The 20,314-nt window shown below is 37.5% G+C and overlaps 1 protein-coding gene across 6 annotated transcripts in view; it reads left to right on the forward strand.

The window, feature by feature from the left end:
- CBLB (Cbl proto-oncogene B) overlaps positions 1-20,314 on the forward strand; it is a 216,844-nt gene that overhangs the window by 57,593 nt on the left and 138,937 nt on the right. The gene's annotated exons all lie outside the window — the stretch shown is intronic.

Genomic DNA, 20,314 nt, shown 5'->3' on the forward strand with positions numbered 1-20,314 from the left:
AGTCTACCTCAGAAGCAGTTATTCTGAATAATCTTTGAATTAACAGCATAATCCTGAGGAAAAAAATCCTACGAATTTTTTTTTAAACAAGTAAGATTTTTTGTATTTGTTATAAATTTTATTATGCTTTGTGCAATCTATCTATACTCTGTTTTCCCTTAATTGTATGCTTCTCTGAACATTGTTATTTCACAAATAAAACTATATATTGAACTATTAAAAATGCTTACTGAACATATGCCAAATCCTCAGGATTCTTTATAAGATTATGTTGCAAGTTAGCACAATAATTGAATTGCTGATAATGGAAAATATTTTACCCATCATAATTTTTTAATGAAAAGTAGACTCTTTAGGACAAAAAGTGACTAATCTTTCTGTAAAATTTGATCTGGTAAAATTTATTTCAGTGAAATTTAGATGAATCAATAGAAATTTACTTAGAAAAGGTAAAGCTTCTCTTTGTATAATGGTATTCTATTAGATACATGTACGATGGACTGTTCTAAGTATTAATTGACTTAAATGTTTAGTTCGGTATTTGTTTTAACCAAAGTAACTCATCGTTGTAGTTAGTGAGTAAGCTTACACGAATCTAGATTTGTGTCTCTGAGTCGCTCAAAAAGTAGCTTAGTAATTCATATGGTTCCACTTGTAGGTTTGTAATGAACATGAGTTGCTTTAAAACAGGGTTTTAAAAAATTTTTTGGGCAGATGACTGAATGTTTTATACAAATCCATATTTAGTTTCTTTACTCTGGTAAATTAAGATGTAGTTTCTAAACAATTCTGTATTATTGATTTATATTTTAACAGTTTTGAGTTTTTTTTTTTCTGCATCTCTTTTTTGGAAATTTCTACCCATTAACTTTTAACTTAAAAACACCCTGGTATAACGTGTGCTATTTCCTGTGGCATATCTTTTTTTTTTTTTTTTTTTTGAGTTGCTTTTTAGCCAGCTATTTGGCGAAACTTAGTGAGGGGTTTAAGGCTCATCATATCTTTATGACCTTTAAAAAGAATATCCGCTTGCTGATAACAGATAGGGATCTCAGACTTTCTATCTCTGCCTTCTGTGAGATGTTTTAATGAGTCAGTTCATTAGACCCTATGAATAAAGTATCAAGTTCTACTTTTGCTTTCTTTGAAGTGGAGTTGGTGGCTATTTGAGAATATAGGTAGCTTCCCTTGGAGGACCGTGTTCATTGTCCTAAAATTTCATTTGTGCAGTAAACATGGTTATGTTTGTTGAAACCTTTCCAGGTACAAGGTGTCTGTCTACCTGAGCGTATAGAGAAGCAATTTATTTATTCATTGACTCAACGCATGCTGTAGAGAATGCCACGTTAAAGTGAGAATTTAAAATCTCTTTGAATTTCTAAGTTTTTAAAACCAGAAATTTCATTCATATTGTTCTTCATTTAGCAAACATTTATCCTATTGAGTCCCTGCTATGTGCAGATCATGGGAATAGGTACTATAGGAACATAGTTGACATGACCTGCTTCCTATCCTTCATAATCTTTTTTTTTCTGTTTCTTTTTTTCCCCTCTCCCTCCCTCCTTTCCTCCCTCTGTTTTATTCTTTTCTTCTTCTTCTTCTTCTTTTTTTTTAAAGACTCACAGCAGAGGAGACAGATATGTGAATATAATTCAAGGGAAGAAAAAATATAAATGCTGTACTGTTTATACTAGCAAAGGGGTATGGGGCTTTAGAGTGTAGAGTGATTAAGTGCAGCTTTGGGAACCGGAGATAGCTTCACTAAGGGATGAGTGGGATTTTTCAGCACCCATGTGAGGGAAGGGTCTTGCAGTCTAAAGTATGTATAAAGATAAGGGGTTCTGAATGTACCTGGTACTCCACGAAATTCTAAATAATAATATAAAAAGTTCAGTTAAATATTTTAAGGAGAGATGTAATGAAAAATGTGGCTAGGATTATCCGTTCAGGCTAGAGAGAATGAATGCCATGCTCAGAAATGTGAACTTTATAAAAATCATAAGGTTGACCTTTATTCCAGGAGGTGAATGAAGTGATCTGACCTGTGCTTTAGAAAGATGATCATGGGGAAAGTATGCAAGTGTACCAGAGGGGATAGACTGGAGGCAGGGGAACCAGTGTGGCTGTCGTTTGGATGAGAGATGATGAGATGTCTGACCTCTGAAGAACCATTGTGGTGGTGGATATGGAAGTTACTGTGTGGTGAGGACGACCAGCTGACGAATAATAGTGGTGGTGATTTTTTTAGGTATTGGAAGTGAAGGGTATTAGAGATGAAATGCTCTCTCACTATGGAGTGAGGATAGAGGAACAGCTGTTCTATAGTAGAGGAATATCTAAGTGGATTCAAAGACTGTTAGATGAAAACTAAAGAAAAATGGAAACAAAGCAATAGATGTAACAAAAGGTGGGAGCAGATGAGCTCAAAGGACAGCACTGTCCAATAGAAATATAATGCAAGGCATGTGCAATTTTAAGTTATCTAGTAGCTATATTTAAAAAAGTAAAAGGAAGATAAAGTTAATTTAAAAAATATAGTTGGCTTAACCTAAAATATCATTTCAACATGTAACCAATATAACAGATTCTTAATATTTTACATTGTTTTTTTCATACTAATTCTTGGAAATCCAGTGTGTACATATTTGCACTTACAGCAGATCCCAGTTTAGACTAACCACACCTGAAGTGCTGAATAGCCTGTGTGCCTAGTTGACTGTCCCCATAGGATAGAGAAAATTTAGGAAGCCCCTTTTTTTTTTTTTTTAAAGTCATCTGCAGTTTATACATATTAACAATATTGGAGGCAGGGACTTAAAGTGTGCGACCAGAGTGCTATGTGAGAACTGCTCGTTTCTAATTAATAATTAATATAATGGAGTAAAGTTTAATTTAAGAGAAAAAACACAGGTTCTTGGATGAATGGAAGAAACTTCCAGCATTAACCTAAAAAGTACTCCTGTAATTGAATATCTTGCTAGTTCCAGTAACTATTCCTGGGTTCAAATATTTTAAAGCCAGCAATGCATTTTTTTTTTTTTTAGGTTGTTTCCAGTTTTTGCTCTTTTTTTTTTTCTAACATCTTTATTGGAGTATAATTGCTTTACAGTTGTGTGTTAGTTTCTGCTTTATAACAAAGTGAATCAGCTATACATATACATATATCCCCATATCTCTTCCCTCTTGTGTCTCCCTCCCACCCTCCCTATCCCACCCCTCTAGGTGGTCACAAAGCACCGAGCTGATCTCCCTGTGCTGTGTGGTTGCTTCCCACTAGCTATTTATTTTACATTTGGTAGTGTATATATGTCCATGCTACTCTCTCACTTCGTCCCAGCTTACCCTTCCCCTTCTCCACGCCTTCAAGTCCATTCTCTACGTCTGCATCTTTATTCCCCTCCTGCCCCTAGGTTCTTCAAAACCATTTTTTTTTTTTTTTTTAGATTCCATATATATGTGTTAGCATACGGTATTTGTTTTTCTCTTTCTGACTTACTTCACTCTGTATGACAGACTCTAGGTCCATCCACCTCACGACAGATAACTCAATTTTGTTTCTTTTTATGGCTGAGTAATATTCCATTGTATAGATGTGCCACATCTTCTTTATCCATTCATCTGCTGATGGACACTTAGGTTGCTTCCATGTCCTGGCTATTGTAAATAGAGCTGCAATGAACATTGTGGTACATGACTCTTTTTGAATTATGGTTTTCTCAGGGTATATGCCCAATAGTGGGATCAGCAATATGTTTTTGAGGGGAAAATGTAACTTTAATAAAAAGTATAATGAGAAAATAAGTGGCCACTTCGAGGGGTATAACATCATAAATTTAAGTTTATTCCATTATCTTTAAGAATATATACCCAACTTAATATTAACTTTGTCATATAAGTCAACTTCTGGATTATTTTAATTTTATTTTCCACTGAGAATCCACTGCTCCCCACCCCCAACCCATTGGAATGAGAGAACAAATAATAAAAAGTAGCACTTGAAAGAATTCTAGGACTCAGCTGAGGAGGGCACAGCTGAGCCACAACTCCACTGTGGGCCACTTGACCTTCCACTCCAGAAAGACAGAAGGTGTGAACAGAGTGCTTTGAGGTGGGCTCCTTTATTCCGAGCTTTGAGAAGCTTGAGGAGGTGGTTCACTGCATGAAAATAAACTCAATGTCTTTATGGTACCTTGGAACTTTGAAAGTAGCTGTATTTAACAACAAATAGCAGTTATGGGGGGGAGTCAGAGACATGCATACTGCCATACAAAGGTATCTCAGTGGGGGCTTGAAAAATAAATCTCAAGCCTCAAATTTTCTCTCCTCAAATGCTGAGCCTAAAGGAATAAATAGAGGTTCCATAATTATTCTACAAATTGTGTATTCTAAATCTCTTGGGTAATTATCACAACTAAAAATTACACATTACAATAATCACAACTAGCAAATTACCTGGAATTGCTTGCTCAGTAAATATCTTCAGTAACCAAAATTTGTACATCAAATGACTATGCATGAGTGCTATTTATAATGGAGTGCTTGCTAGCTTTGGATGTGAAGACTTTGCTGATTTCTCTAATTTAATTTTCATCAGCACTACAGGTTTAAATGTAACCTGCCTCAGTATCTAAGCAAATGAATTGTCCTGTTTTTAGAATAAAGCAGTTAAATTGGTGACATCAAATACTATATTAAAATATATGCATATACATTTATAAGTTCCAAGAAAATATTAACTTATTCATCTGTTAATAGTTGCTACCTTCATTAATTTTTTCCCATTATTAAATGCAAATTTTAGTGTCTTCTAAATGTTTTAGGAAGCAAGTAATTTAATAGTAGAATCCACTGATACTATAAAATGTCTGAGCTACTTCAGCTGGGCCAGCTGCATCCTGGAGTGTGATTGAAGGTATGTCTAGATGGAGACAGCTAACCATCTCCCTCTTGCCTCTTTCTGACCTTCCCTCCCAAAACAGAAGGACAGGGGAATGATTTTTATTGGTAGACTGTTGGGATTTGAACACTTTTTTCATCTTTTAGTCCTGGCTGTGAGCCTCTTGGAAACTCTGCGGGACCTGCTCTGGTGACAGACATTAAAGTCTGGGACTTTAATTTGGTATTTGGCACCTGCACATAATAAAACTTTCACTTAACTTTTTAGTTGACAGCTCTGAAGAGCACTGGTTCCTAACCTCTTTTGGCTCACAGACACCTTTAAAACTCTAGTAGAGACCTATGGATTCTTTTTTTTTCCCCAAAAAAGCTGGATATAAGCTCATGAACAATTTTGCATAAGGCCAAGGAGGAATTAGTGAGACTAAGAAGCAAACTGGGAACTGTTTCAGCTGGAGAGGACTGGATGTGAGAAGGAAACAGAACCATTTAGGTGACTGCAAATCGTGTGTGTGTGTGTGTGTGTGTGTGTGTGTGTGTGTGTGTGTGTGTGTAGGTTGTGGTGAAGAATGAGGCTAGAGGCAGGGGCCAAACAATGACAAGCAGGAATCTGTGGGTGTGGGAGTTTCTCCTTGAGGTGTTGTATCACATTAGTGGCTTGCTTACAGGATTATCTTGAAAATTCTTCATATGATTCAGCTAGTTATTTTTGGCAAATTGCTTTTTTTATCATCTCTGATTCAGATATGTATATTTCCCTTTATATATTTGAAGTAAACTGTTTCTATTCCCTCTTACAACCCAGGCAACCTCGTCATCTTACTCCAAACATCCCTGGCATCTTTCAGGATTCTGTCCTCGGTTACAGCTTTAAGGTGTCTTGCTGACAGAGGTGGAGTCCTGAGCTTGTCGTCATTCTGAAACATGTTTTTGAGTCAATGCTATTTTTAATTCTTACCTTTAGGAGTTTTAACAAGTTGCTGTTGTTGTTACCACTAGGTTAGCTTAGAGTTGTGTCTAGCCATTCCCAAACAACAACACACTGCAAAGGCACCTTCAAGACGAGCAGTGGGCCAGGCCCAGCCTGTTTTAGGAAGTCCCCTGGCTGTTCACCGTACTACATGGGGTAGAGGAAGAAGACCATTTCATGTAAATGAATTCAGCGATGTGGTTAAGCACAACAAAGTTCTTTATAAAATGAAAATTAGAATTGTTCAGACCTGTCTTAATGTTTAATAAGTACTTAAAAGGCTAAATGACTAATTTGACTAGCCATTTGTTACAGGATTACTCATTTTTAACCTTTGAGTTCATTATCCTTTAAGTAGCTAAACATTTTAAATAGTCTGTAATACACTGAAGTCTTAAAAATATGATATGCTTTCTCATTAAAAATAACTGTCTTTTTCCCCTTTTATAAGTATGGTATTTAATACAGTGATTAAATACCATTTAGTCTCCTGTACCTGGACTTTGCAAGCTATTAAAGTTATAGACTTTTTATGCGTTAATACTGGCTGCTGCTGCTGCTTATGTTATTTTCCTGGGTGTTTTAAAGATTACTTTTATTAATAACCCAATATTTCAGTGCCAAAGAGAGGGTAATCCTCTCTAAAATTTAGCTTTTAACCTGCTCAAGTCATGAGTGATTAAAAAAATTTCTTTTTTCATGAAAACTCATTAGTCACACATTCAGGAAGTCTAAATGTCTTAAATCTCTTCCCAGGATTTTTTATAACATGTTGAGGTAGCATTCTCTCTCTCTCTCTAGGTACTTGAATAAGCCAACTGGGTCAACGTTATTTTCTCGTAAAGTACGCATTTGACTGTCTTTCACAAGTTGTTTTTGTATACGTTTACTAAATTTGATTTGTGCAGTAGTTTTCTAAAGCCCAAATTATGTCTTTATACTTGCTCTTTTTGTTTCTAGGCCAATACGCTATAATTGTAATTTCCCAGTAAGTCAGATCATATCAGGGATTTCTTTCAGAATTACCAGTAGATGTCCAAAGGATATTACTTGGCTCATAGTTTCGGATTGGGGTTAGTGGTTTCATGTATATTTTCTTTTCCTAGAAGTTTGTATGTAATTCGAGGTTTTTATCAACATACCTGTTATCATCAGCTAAGAGCTTGCCATTTAAAGAATTCTAAAGTTAATTTTTCTGTAAATTAAAAGTGTGAGTCTTGACAGTGAATCCCAACCACTGTGATCCATCAGAATCATCTGCAGAGCTTTTAAAAGCGGCCCCAGTGCCTGATACGCTCTGAGGCTCTGATTGGCTTGGCCTGGAGTGGGCCCTGCCAGAGGCAGGCTCTATGAGCTTCTCAGGTGATTCTGATGTGCAACTCACCTTGGGAACCACTGAGTGTTAGAAGGCACCTCGAGAGCCTCCTACTCAGTGGTTTTCAACCTTGGCTGTACATCGATGTCACTTGGGGAGCCCTAAGCAACTCTGATATACGGGTCCCACCCCCAGAAGTTTTGATTTAATTGTCCTAGGAGATTGCCTGGGGCATGGGCTTTTATAAAACAGCCAGGTGATTGTAACACAAAGGCACATGGAGAACCACTGGTCACAAACTCCTTTTTTTGTTTTTTTCAGATGAGGAATCTGAGGCTCATACCAAAGCGATTAAGTAACTTGTCCAAGATCCACAGGACAGAACCAGAATTCTGATCTTTGGACTTGGAGTCAAATGTTTTTACCAGGACATCCCATATTTTTATGGAAGTGTAGTTTTTGGTATGTCAGAAGTACCCACAAAATTATGTTCCTTGGCTACTTAGTCCAGAAAATGACAAATATTTTCTCTATTTTTTTTTTTTTTTTAAGAAAGTCAATTTGCTTTTTTTTTTTTTTTTTTTTTAAATGTGTGCCTAATTTTTTATTTATTTATTTATTTATTTATTTATTTATTTATTTTGGCTGTGTTGGGTCTTCGGTTCGTGCGAGGGCTTTCTCCAGTCGCGGCAAGCGGGGGCCACTCTTCATCGCGGTGCGGGGACCGCTCTTCATCGCGGTGCGCGGGCCCCTCACCATCGCGGCCCCTCCCATTGCGGGGCACAGGCTCCAGACGCGCATGCTCAGCAGTTGTGGCTCACGGGCCCAGCCGCTCCGCGGCATGTGGGATCCTCCCAGACCAGGGCTCGAACCCGTGTCCCCCGCATTAGCAGGCAGACTCCCAACCACTGCGCCACCAGGGAAGCCCTATTTTCTCTATTTTAACACTGGAAATGTGGAAGGTCATAGCCAAGATTCAGTCATTACCTCAGTTATGCCATAAGAGAAATTAAGAGCTAAGAATTAGACACATTCATGTATTCTAGAACTTGTGCACATTATCTGGAAGGAAATTAGGCAAAGAGATAATCCAACCAAAAATGCTTTAGGCCAGGTTAACCCCATGTCATTATTGCTGTAGCAGGAGGTATAGGTGATTGTGTTTATAACATGAGTCATTCTTTAAGAGAAGGTTGTGCAGGCCTGTACGGTTGGAGTTACAACTACAATATACATTACGAAGTGTACTTTATTAGTAACAATAGCAAAGGTAAAGATTAGAGCAGTGGTTTAGAAATATAATTTCTAATGTCACAGAAGGGAAAAAGAAATATTGACAAAATATAGGCTAACTGTATAGTCTCATATATTTGAGAAACAAATGTGTATTTGATACTCTTAGGGCAGAGGGAAAGTGTTAAGGTGGCTGTTACTCTTTGGCCCACATCTGATTACCTGCCAAACACACAAACAAGCCTTTCACTGGGTGCACCTGTAGCCCCCATAACACCTGTACCTTCCTTTACTTATTACACTTGTTGTCTTTCTGTAGTCTGTAGCCTAGCACCTCCATGATCATAGGGTGTGTTTAAGAAGTATTTGTTGAATGAATGTTGGAGACTGTAAATTCTTAGGGTGGTGTTTTGCAAAATGTGATCTGCAGACATGCAGAATTAGCAGCAGCTCTTGGGAAACCTGCTGGAAAGGCAGATTTTCAGTCTCTACCACGGAGTTACTGAATCAGAGACTCTGGAAGTGGAGTTCAGTCATCAGTGATTTAAGAAGCCTCCAGATTTTCTGAAGTTCCCTGTTATGTGGTGAGGATTACCAAACCTTTCTGTATTCTTGGAAGGCCCTAGAATAAAGAATAAGATGGTAGCATTTATAAAGCAATCTTAGATGCCAGGTACTATGTTAGATGCTTTATAGATATTATTAGGGTGTTCAGTACTTAGTATCTCTATCAGTTTGCTTTTTGCTGCATTGAGAACCTAGTGGCTTAAGAGAATGATTATTATTTCTCATGACTCTTAGGCTTGACTGGATGGTTCCTGTGGTCTGGGCTACTCGGCTGAGGCTAGATGGCCTAGGATGGCCTCCCTTTGTGTGTCTGGGGCCTCAGCTGGATGGCTGGAGCTTCTTTTCATGTGTCTTTCATCCTCAAGGAGGATAGCCTGGGCATGATCACATGGTTGCATAATGGTTCCCAGCATCAACAGAAGGGACCCACCAATTCACAGGAGCTTACAGCCCTGTTGCATTAACTAATGGCTCATTGGCCTAAGCAAGTCACATGACCAAGCCTTGATTAAAGGGGTGGAGGAAAAGATTTCCCCTCTTGTGGAAGGAGTGGTCACATCACAAAGGTACATGAATATAGGAATGAGGAATTTGTAGCTGCTTTGTGATTCAATAAATATTTAATTTTTATTCTTATTAATATTAATGGTCTTATTAATCTTAATGGATTATTAATGGTCTAAAGGTACAAGATAGATATACTCTGAAAACAAAAAGGACATTTTAAAAGAATTACCTTTGTGATTATTTGTTAGCATCTTGCTCTTTTTATAATGAAGAGCTGTTTTATTCCTGCCTTCTACAGAAATAAGGTCTTTGTGGACATCATTTTAAAAAATTGTGGATCTATAAGAACAATGGGTACAATAAATGACAGGTTCAAATTCTGAAATATTTCAATATAGCATACTTCTTTTCTTTTAAAAATATGATTATATGTATGTGCATTTTGGAGTCTTGGTGAGGAGCTTCCTTGGAGTAGGTTTATCAGTTGTAACAATAGCCTTAAGACTATATGCACCTGATTCCAAGTTGGTTGAGGGGAGGGGTGATTGGTGTAGACACCAATTCAAGGTATGTAGTAAAATCTCAGTTGCTAGGAGAACGTTTTTTCATGTGGTGCCACTTCAGACCTCAAAACTGAACGTTTGAAAGTACATTTGATTCTTGTTTGGATTATAGGGTGAATACATACTCATTATAGAAAATTTGGTAATGTGAGTATAAACAAAACAATAAAATAAAATCACATGTATGTAATCTTACCACCCAGAGATAACAGAACACAAATATTATTTGTGATCAAACGCTGAAATGCCTTTTATTTTTTTGATTATTCAAGTGTTTTAATTGTGGATGGGACTAGTCTGTATAAGATACTAAAGCTTCATGATGCAACTATTGCCTCATCTATTTAACAAATGTGTACCAATATGCCTATTTTACGTGGCTAATAAAAAATGGAAAGACTCTCAAGAGTTAGCTTTTTCATGCTTAAATGTTCTCTTTTATAACTTCTACATTAAATCCTTGTTTGTTTTTCCCTACCCTTTATTGTGTTTAATGTGTTTATTTTGTCAATTCCTTTTTGGTGTTTTTCTTTTTTTTTCAATGTCTCAGTTGCGGGAACTGTTTTCTTTCTTTGTTCTTGCTCATTGTCACGTGTTCTTTCTCCCACTGCTATTCTTCTTTCCTACTTTTCCATCTTTATTACTCTGGTCATTTTTGTACATTTCATTTTTCCATCTAGTCATGTTGTTTATTAGACCTTGACAGATTAGCAACAAATAATCACCCTGGAGTTCTCATTTTATCTTTTACTATATATATATATAAAATCTTTCAAATATATATATATATAAAATCTTTCAAATATATATATATAAAATCTTTCATATATATATATATATATATATATATATATTTTTTTTTTTTTTTTTTTTAAAGGAAGTGGCTGCTTCCTTGCTGCTTAGCCCTAGCACTATGTGGTACTCTTCTGAGGAGTCCAACTTAATCAATTTTTGGCTTTCTTGTGATGCCCTACCATCCCCCAAACAAAACGAAACCAAACCATAAATGCCTCCTTAAATTCCTGACCTCCCTACATACACACATTCACTAACAGTTAGGAAGTTTTGACATCTAGGCTGCAGCTTTTCATTTGAAACCTTGTGTGTTTGCATAAAGTCATGTCACTCAAAATAAGCAGTACGGGGTGGAGGGGGGATGGGGGGAAGGGTAGTTCTTGGGTTAAAAGGGGAAGTTTCCTTCCTTACCCCTAATCTCAATCTCTAACATTTGGTTCTGACTACAGATGGGGAAAAAAAAGAGACTTAAATCCCCATTCAGCCTGCTCTTAACCCCCAAGTAGTTTGCTTTGTGATAACATTTCTATTTTTATTGTGATCTGTAGGGTCAGATGTTTTGGTTAATGACTTGTAACGGGAGATCTGAAGGTTTTGCCTAACACCTTATTTCTCTGAGTGTTTATAATGTAACATGCCAACATTTCAGATCTCTGGATAGGGTTAAATTTAATCATCCTTTAGTGAAACTTTGAAGGAAAGAAATTATTGTTGAACTCCATGTGCTTCTGTCTTGTTTTAGAGACAACAAAAACCAGACATGTTTAATTCATCTGAAGGCATTTTATTTTTATTTTTTAATGTATTTTAACTTTTGAATAGGTGATACATTCACATGAATAGATTTCAAACAGTGCTATGGAATATCTGTGTATTTTTAAAACTCCACTTTTTAAAAAAATTTAACTAGCACTTTACATCTCTTTAATATAACTAGTTTAAATTTGCATTTTTGAAAAGGAAATGTTTTATAATTTCCTGAGATTACTCTGGAGGTTAGTTTGTATCTTACAAAAACTAAATGTGTGCCTGCTTCTGATAATGGTGTCACCTTAAAATTTGGAATGACCAAAATGAGGTGGTCTGGATCTGCTTTTCACCTGGCACCTGAGCACAGCTCCACAATTAGCCCTTGCTACACTTTTCCCATTGTAGTGGGTGCAACCGGGGAACTGCCTTGCTCGAGCTTCAAAAGCTTGATGAAAAGGAAAAGGCTTCCACTTTGCATTATTTTTTCGGCTTCAATGTGCAGCGTTAGGGGATACCTGAGGAAGGATTCATACCAAGAAAATCCAGTTGTCCTGATATCTGAATTTATAAATTAGAAACTTAAATTAGGCCTAAGTTTACCTACAGTGTTTTGCCTATTTATATTAGAAATTCAGAAGCATTTTATGGGAAAACTGAATTTTTATTGAAATCTTGAGTTTATTATGTGAAATTGGTGGTTGGGTTTTTCAGTGGAAGGAAGATTTGTCATAAACAAATAGACAAAAGTATTATGATACCCACAATGGCAGGTTGAAAAAATGGTGAGACAGCTTTCTTTCTGATATTAACCTCAATTTATGGATTCTGGCAGTTTCACATTTAGCTTTAGGGGTGTTGAAAGATAACCTGAGGCATACTAAAATTTTTGAGAGTCGATTTGAGCAAAATCACTCTGAATCTGGCAGCATCCAATCTAGCAGAAAGAAAGGAGCTCCAAGGCGCTGTTCAGAAGGAAGGACTTCTGCAGGCAGATGGGAGCAGGAACAAGGAGGTTATACTAGGCAAAAACAGTGGGTTGGTTATTACAAGGTTACTTTCCTTTGAGGGATGGCAGGGGTCTACCAGGCAGATGACCTAACTAGTGCTGATCAGGTGATTCCTGATTGACTAGTTTAAGATTCCATTGCTGGGAGAGCCAAAAACTGTAATTGTCTCAGTTTGATGATCTGCAATTTAGCATAAGTGACTCCACTTTGGGCCTGTTGTCTTGTTTTTAAGCTTGGGCTGGAAAGTAGCCAGTGGGGAGGTTATAAACTTACATTTCAGGGAGTGAATGTAAAGAAAAGAGCAGAAGTCTCTTTCTCCTTTACCCAGAGCATGGGGGGGAAATATATAGATATATATTTTTTACATACACACTCAACACATATCTATTCACATACTTATGGATAGCTATATCCCTTAGTTGGTAGTATATCCCTATATAATCTAAATAAGTAAATATTAAGAAGTGAAATCTTATGGTAGATACTCTTGAGTCTGGTTGCTTTGGCCCAACATTATGAGTTGAGAGTCATCCTTATTACTACATGTCGCTGCAGTTTGTTCATTTTCATTACTGTTTAGTGTTCCATTTTACGACTATTTCACACTTTATCCATCCTGCTATTGATGGTCATTTGAGTAGTTTTGGCTTTAGTGTAGTGCTGTGAAGGTTCTAGAACATGTCTTTTGGTGTACCATATGCATGTATTTCTGATGGATACACATACCAAAGAGTGAAATTGCAGAGTCCTAGGGTATGCATGGATTCTGTCTTAGTAGAATATATGTGTATATTTTTAACATATTTTAATATATTTATGTGGTATCTGTTATTAACTTTTTTGGTCATTTAAAAATGAGTTATGGCTGATTAATTGGTTAGTTCACAAGAAAGTATTGCCTATTTACATTGGGGGAAAATGTATGTGTGGTTTCATTTAGCTAGGAGTTTGAAGATTCAATTCTAGCCCCTAATTGGTCTGTGACATTGGGCCCATCACAAACTTTTCAAGTTGCAATTCCATTTCTATAAATGAGAAGGTAGAAATAATTATATGATTTCTAAGGTACCTTCATCTCTACATATCTGTGATTATTTTGAAATGTCCTAAAAGACTGTTATATAGGTATGCTTTTGTGATAGCTGCTACCTCAGGCAGAAAAAACCAAACTACCCAGTAAGGTTAATGTCTGATTATATCATTTTCACAACAATTAAGTAGTATTGGGATATGCAAAAATCTATTTGGGTTTTTTAGTAAGCAGGGATGACTTTTAGTAATAGTCTAATTCAGCAGTCCCCAACCTTTTTGGACCAGGGACCAGTTTTGTGGAAGACAGTTTTTCCATGGACCAGGGTGGGGGAGATGGTTTCAGGATAATTCAAGTGCACTACATTTATTGTGCACTTTATTTCTATTATCATTACATTGTAATATATAATAAAATAATTATACATCTCACCATAATGCTGACAGGAGGCAGAGCTCAGGTGGTAATGCGAATGATGGGGAGCGGCTGTAAATACAGATGGAGCTTTGCTCGCTTGCCCACCACTCACCACCTGATGTGTGGCCTGGTTCCTGAGAGGCCACAGACTGGTACCAACCCATGGCCCGGGGGTTGGGGACGCCTGTCTGATTCACATAAGACCCATGTAAAGGAAGAAAAATCATTAGTTTAACATGGTAACAGTTATCTCGAAGCTTAACAGAATACTTGAAATTAACTTACAGCACTAAATTTTACTCCAAATAATTTGATAACCTGGAATTTCATGTCCATAGAATCTTTGTGTTTTATGTTAAACTTTCATTCAAGTCAAATGAATTAAGTGGGAATGGTTGTCTTCAGTCTTACTTTTAGGGTTGGCTTTGTATATTTTAATAGTCCATTCATTTTCCTCATGGCCTTTTCCCATGTGTAATCTGTATTTGCAGGTCATTTCCAGAGTTGGAAAAAAAAAATCAGCTAATATTTCATAGGTGAATAATAACTACTTATTAGCAGTCCATATTATTTCATTTTTGTGAGAAGCTTCTTTTTCACTTTTTGTTTCATTTTTTTTTCAAAGCTTGTAGTGTGTCCCCAGCTCAGTTCTTCAGCTGTGATTAGAGGCACGTGGAGGTACAGTGGGGTGAAACCTTTACGCTCTTCATGATTGGACTGCTCTTGACAGGGTTACCTGTGGAACTGGAAGTTATAGCAGGCATTTTAGTGAGTCTTTCAGGAAGTTAAATTTATCCAGTTTAAAGGAATACCCTTTTTGTTCTGAAATTATTCCCCTTTTGTTCTTGTGGTGTGAAAATATTTTTTAATGTCAAAAAGATGATAGACTTGGTGTTAATGCCCTTTTGGTGAAATAAAGAGGAATCCGAGGTTAGTTTCCCCTATTTTTGTTGTTGAGCGTTGTTGAACATTTCAGTTTAAACATTTCAAGAAAATTTATTCTTTTAAATAGAAGCATCTAGGAACCAGCCATGTATAGGACACCTTCCTCCAGCACCCCTTTTATATTGAGAAGGCCAGCTTCTCTGCATCAGTTTTTCAGAGCCCCTTCGTTAACTTTATCCTTGATGTATTACTCCTCACTGGCCTCTCGAGAGCGCTGGGCACGCTGAGGTGCTCTACCGAGAGTCTCCCGCTGCCTTTCCCTTTCCTCTTCTCAGGTGCCAGAATGGAGCAGCGTCTCCCTTAGGCTTCCACAGCTGCTCCTTTCCACTTCCCACACTCCTGGCCTTGTTCCAGCCTCTGGCGTTGCGTTCATCACTCCACCACGGGCTGTGCCAAGATATTTCTCTCCCTGATTAGAGGTTCTCATGATAAAATCAGTTAGCCAGGCTTGATTGACGTTTTCCAGGGATATTTATGCTGGTGGGTAGGCAGGCAGGCCCTGATTGCTCTTTAATTATTAAGTTACAAGGAGATACATAACAGTGGGAAAACTCAGTTCTAGGAGGAAATAGCACCTTAGTGGCATTTGGAGAAGATATTTTTTATTTCTCAGCTGGCGGGTCTGACTTTTCCCCCCCCCCCTTGCTGTTCTTAAGGAGGTGGAACCAAACATAGCAGATGAATTCCTTGCATTTAGGGATCTCAAAGGTTAATGGTGATAGAGGGAGATTATTGAAGAGAGAACTGGTCTTTCTCAAGAGTAGGCATAGGTGAGCCACACTTAGGCTGATCCAGTGATGTGTGTGGTCGTCTTCTATTTCCTGTAGTAGGAGGAAGCAAGCCCGCTCCCTGACCTCTGACAATGTGTTAACCAATCAGAAGAATTTAGTTCTTCTCCCAGGGTAGAGATGAGCGGGGTGAGCTGGGGTGTGGTGATGAGGTTATTATCAGTCTGATGTTGATATTTACAAATGTGAAAAGTACAGGCTGTCCCAGGTTGGGGCCATCAAGGACTTAGGGGTGAGTTCTTTAGGGTTATTGAGCAAGAGGGATGAGAAATGAAAGTCCCATCAGCAATTAACCTTGACGTCTGTCCTGGAAGAGAAGCTGAATCACTCTAAAACAATGATGTTCCAGCCCAGTAACGATGACTGTGACTCCCAGCGTGTTGACAGCATCAGGGGAGGGACTGATGGATAGTATGTGGTGTGGGACAACAGAGTGGAATCTCTTTGCAGATTCCACTTTAAGAAGGTATTTAGATCTTGAGGCTGCCTTAGATGCAGTTTTACCTAGAGGCAGAACAATGAAAAATAAAGTACCTCTTGAGTTTCCTGCTAATAACCCTGTGCTTTTCAGATGTTAAACATGCACATGAATCACCTGGGGGGCTTATCAAAGTGCAGATTCTGAGTCACCAGTTCTGGGATGGGGCCTGAGGGTCCGCATTTTTGACAAGCTGTGGGGTGACATTTAAGCTGCTGGTCCAAGGACTGGATTTTGAGTATAACTGTTAGATAGCAATATTTATTTTTGTTCTTGCCCTGGGTCTTGACTGTGGAACTGAAATCTAAGGCTCACTATTATCATTCATTCTTCTTCATGTTTAGTCTTCCTTTACACTTGACTATGAAAATGCTATTCACAGTGAAGAAGATAATACTTTATTATTCCTGGTGGTATGTATAGTATGTGTATTATGGGAAGAACAGTGATTAGTAATAGATATTAATAGGATCCAAATTAAATCCACCAACCAACCTACTGGAAATTCTTTCTGATCAGAAACCAAATGCTAGGCTACGCATTGCTATTTGCAGACATCTCCATGCAGTACCATATTCACATGTGTGTTATACTAAACAGATGTCTGAGAAACAGATTTTTGTGACAGATTTTGACACAGGAAATGCGTCAGGCTCCATAAAACTTAATGGAAAATGTGTTGCTTAACTACAGTCCATTTTTTTTTTTTCCTGTCCATTTTTAAAGAACGGATTGCAGTGCTTTCAGTGGAATCAAATGGGTCTTATACTTGAGAGCCTTGGCAGTCTCCCTACCCAGAGAATTCACTCTGAGAATGTCACCTGGTGATGGTACTTGATGGGTTATTGATAATGTTGTGTTTGGGGTTGGAGTTGGTCAGCTCAGTGTTCTACTTTAGATCATGGAAAAAGGATATATTTCTTTACTACACTAAATATTTATCTGCTGAATCATTTCTCGAAGTGAGGGAATTACTGTGGTATTTTGAAATGGAAGCACATCTTTTCAGATGTGCATTCGCAATGTGATCTCTGAGTCGGTTTCAAATGGTAATACACCAGGGGCAGAGAGCTTGCCAAAGGAGAACATCTGCTTCTAAGACATAGGCTTCTGGAGCATTCCTCTCTGAGAGCTTTTCTTTTGCTTGTTTTCTTAATTTGTTAAATCTAGATTATATTCTATTAAGGACACAGGGAAGAAACCCTCAAAATTCAGTTACTATCTTACAACAGAGAAGTCTTCAATGAAAGCTTTTAAATTTGGATGAAGATCTAAGAACTCCTAGTTATTCAGCTATAGCTTGTGATGCATTTTATTGAAAGTGGTGTTCTTTTTCAAACTCCCCCTGGAGATAGTGCTCCCTTGTGGAGTCATGGTTGGGTATGTAGGCTTCTGCATCCTTGAGCAGCCTGAGTGGGTGGTGGGACTGTGCTGGTATAATGGGCAGGCCTGCAGAGCGAGGTGATTTAGTGTCTGCAGTGTGGTCTTGCTGCCCTTGCAGTCTCTTCCGTGAATACAGATCACTTCTGACCCTGCAGTCTGTCATATGGCCAGGCTGATCTACACCCACATACATTTGTCTACCAGCCTTGCTGCTTTTATCTGGCACGCTCTTTTCCCTTTACCCTGCTTCTCTGAACCCTTTTTAAGAGGCCCAGAGTTGAATACACTCTCCCCTGGGCTCCTGTGTTGCTGAAGCACCTTGAATGTACTTCATTTGTGCAGTTACACTGCATTGTAGCTGTGTGTTTTTATATCTGATTACCCACTTAGATTATAAACGCCTGGAGGGTCATCTCATTATCCCCATTGCCTAGTGTAGTGGCAGATCATAACAGAGCCTCAAAAAATATTTACTGAGTGAATAAACTTTATTTTAAAGTCACTGGAACTTCATATATGCAGATCACAATTTTTATGCATATAAAATTATCCCGAAAAACAGGGAGAACTGACTTTTGTGCAAGTAAGCTAGACTTTTAGAGAAGCAGCGAGCTCCATCGTAAGTAAGATATGCCAGAAAATGAAAAGATTAATTGGTGCTGCTTTTACAGTCTGATCTTTGTGGATTATTTGTAGCTTTTCTTTCTCTTAGTATTTGATTCCTTAAGAAATACTTCATTAAGCAGGAAATAATTAAGCAGGAAATAAAATTTTCATAAGTTAATACATGATCCTTTGCTCATCATTCTAAAATTTAACTGAAATATTAAAAATGATTTCTTTTTAAATATTTGGGTATTCTTATTTCTATTAAGCTTTAAATGATAGGTATCACCAGGAGAGGAAAAATGATTGATTCTCATGCTAAGTGTATAAATTGAATCTTACAAGTCTTGGGTATAGCAATATATCTGTTGAATAACCATTTCAGTAAATTTATTTACATGGATAGACAGGTACAATAATCTGTTCAACAGTATCTTTAAGTGTCTTCTCAAGATTATTATAGTGATGGTATAGGTACAGCTGGAAGCCAAAAGAATTATGCTTAAAAAAAAATCAGTGTGTACACTTCAGTGTTGATAAGTAAGGGATTCTTTTTTTTTTTTTTTTAAGGGATTCTTAATAGTGCTTGACTTTTTTTTTCTTTTAATAGATCTTTAATGGAGTAAATTGCTTCACAATACTGTGCTAGTTTCTGTTGTACACCAAAGTGAATCAGCCATATGTATACACATGTCCCCATATCCCCTCCCTCTTGAGCCTCCCTCCCATCCTCCCTATCCCACCCCTCTAGGTCATCGCAAAGCACCGAGGTGATCTCCCTGTGCTATGCTGCTGCTTCCCACTAGCCATCTATTTTACATTTGGTCGTGTATATATGTCGATGCTACTCTCACTTCTCCCCAGCTTCCCCCTCCCACCCCGTGTCCTCAAGTCTATTCTCTATGTCTACATCTTTATTCCTACCCTGCAACTAGGTTCATCAGTACCATTTTTTTTAAAGATTCCATATATATGCATTAGCATATGGTATTTGTTTTTCTCTTTCTGACTTGCTTCACTCTGTATGACAGATTCTAGGTCCATCCACCTCACTACAAATAACTCAATTTCATTTCTTTTTATGGCTGAGTAATATTCCATTGTAATATGTGCCACATCTTCTTTATCCAGTCATCTGTTGATGGACACTTAGGTTGCTTCCATGTCCTGGCTATTGTAAATAGTGCTTCAGTGAACATTGTGGTACATGTCTCTTTTTAAATTATGGTTTTCTCAGGGTCTATGCCCAGTAGTGGGATTGCTGGGTTATATGGTAGTTCTATTTTTAGTTTTTTAAGAAACCTTCATACTGTTTTCCATAGTTGCTGTATCAATTTACATTCCCACCAACAGTGTGGGAGAGTTCCCTTTTCACCACACCCTTTCCAGCATTTATTATTTCTAGATTTTTTGATAATGGCCGTTCTGACCAGCATGAGGTGATGCCTCATTGTAGTTTTGATCTGCATTTCTCTAATAATTAGTGATGTTGAGCATCTTTTCATGTGCCTCTTGGTCATCTGTATGTCTTCCTTGGTGAAATGTCTATTTAGGTCTTCCGCCCATTTTTTAATTGGATTGTTTGGTTTTTTGATATTGAGCTCCATGAGCTATTTGTAGATTTTGGAGATTAACCCTTTGTCTGTTGTTTCATTTGCAAATATTTTTTCCCATTCTGAGGGTTGTCTTTTTGTCTTGTTTATGGTTTCCTTTGCTGTGCAAAAGCTTTTAAGTTTAATTAAGTCCCATTTGTTTATTTTTGTTTTCATTTCTGTTACTCTAGGAGGTGGGTCACAAAAGATCTTAAGGTGGTTTATGTCAAAGAGTGTTTTTCCTATGTTTTCCTCTAAGAGTTTTATAGTGTCTCGTCTTACATTTAGGTCTCTAATCCATTTGGAGTTTATTTTTGGGTAAGGTGTTAGGTAGTGTCCTAATTTCATTCTTTTACATGTAGCTGTCCAGCTTTCCCAGCACCACTTACTGAAGAGGCTGTCTTTTCTCTGTTGTATGTTCTTGCCTCTTTTGTCATAAATTAGGTGACCATATGTGTGTGGGTTTATCTCT

The sequence above is a fragment of the Balaenoptera physalus genome, assembly GCF_965194825.1.
Source record: "Balaenoptera physalus genome assembly, chromosome: 4".
Lineage (NCBI taxonomy): Eukaryota > Metazoa > Chordata > Mammalia > Artiodactyla > Balaenopteridae > Balaenoptera > Balaenoptera physalus.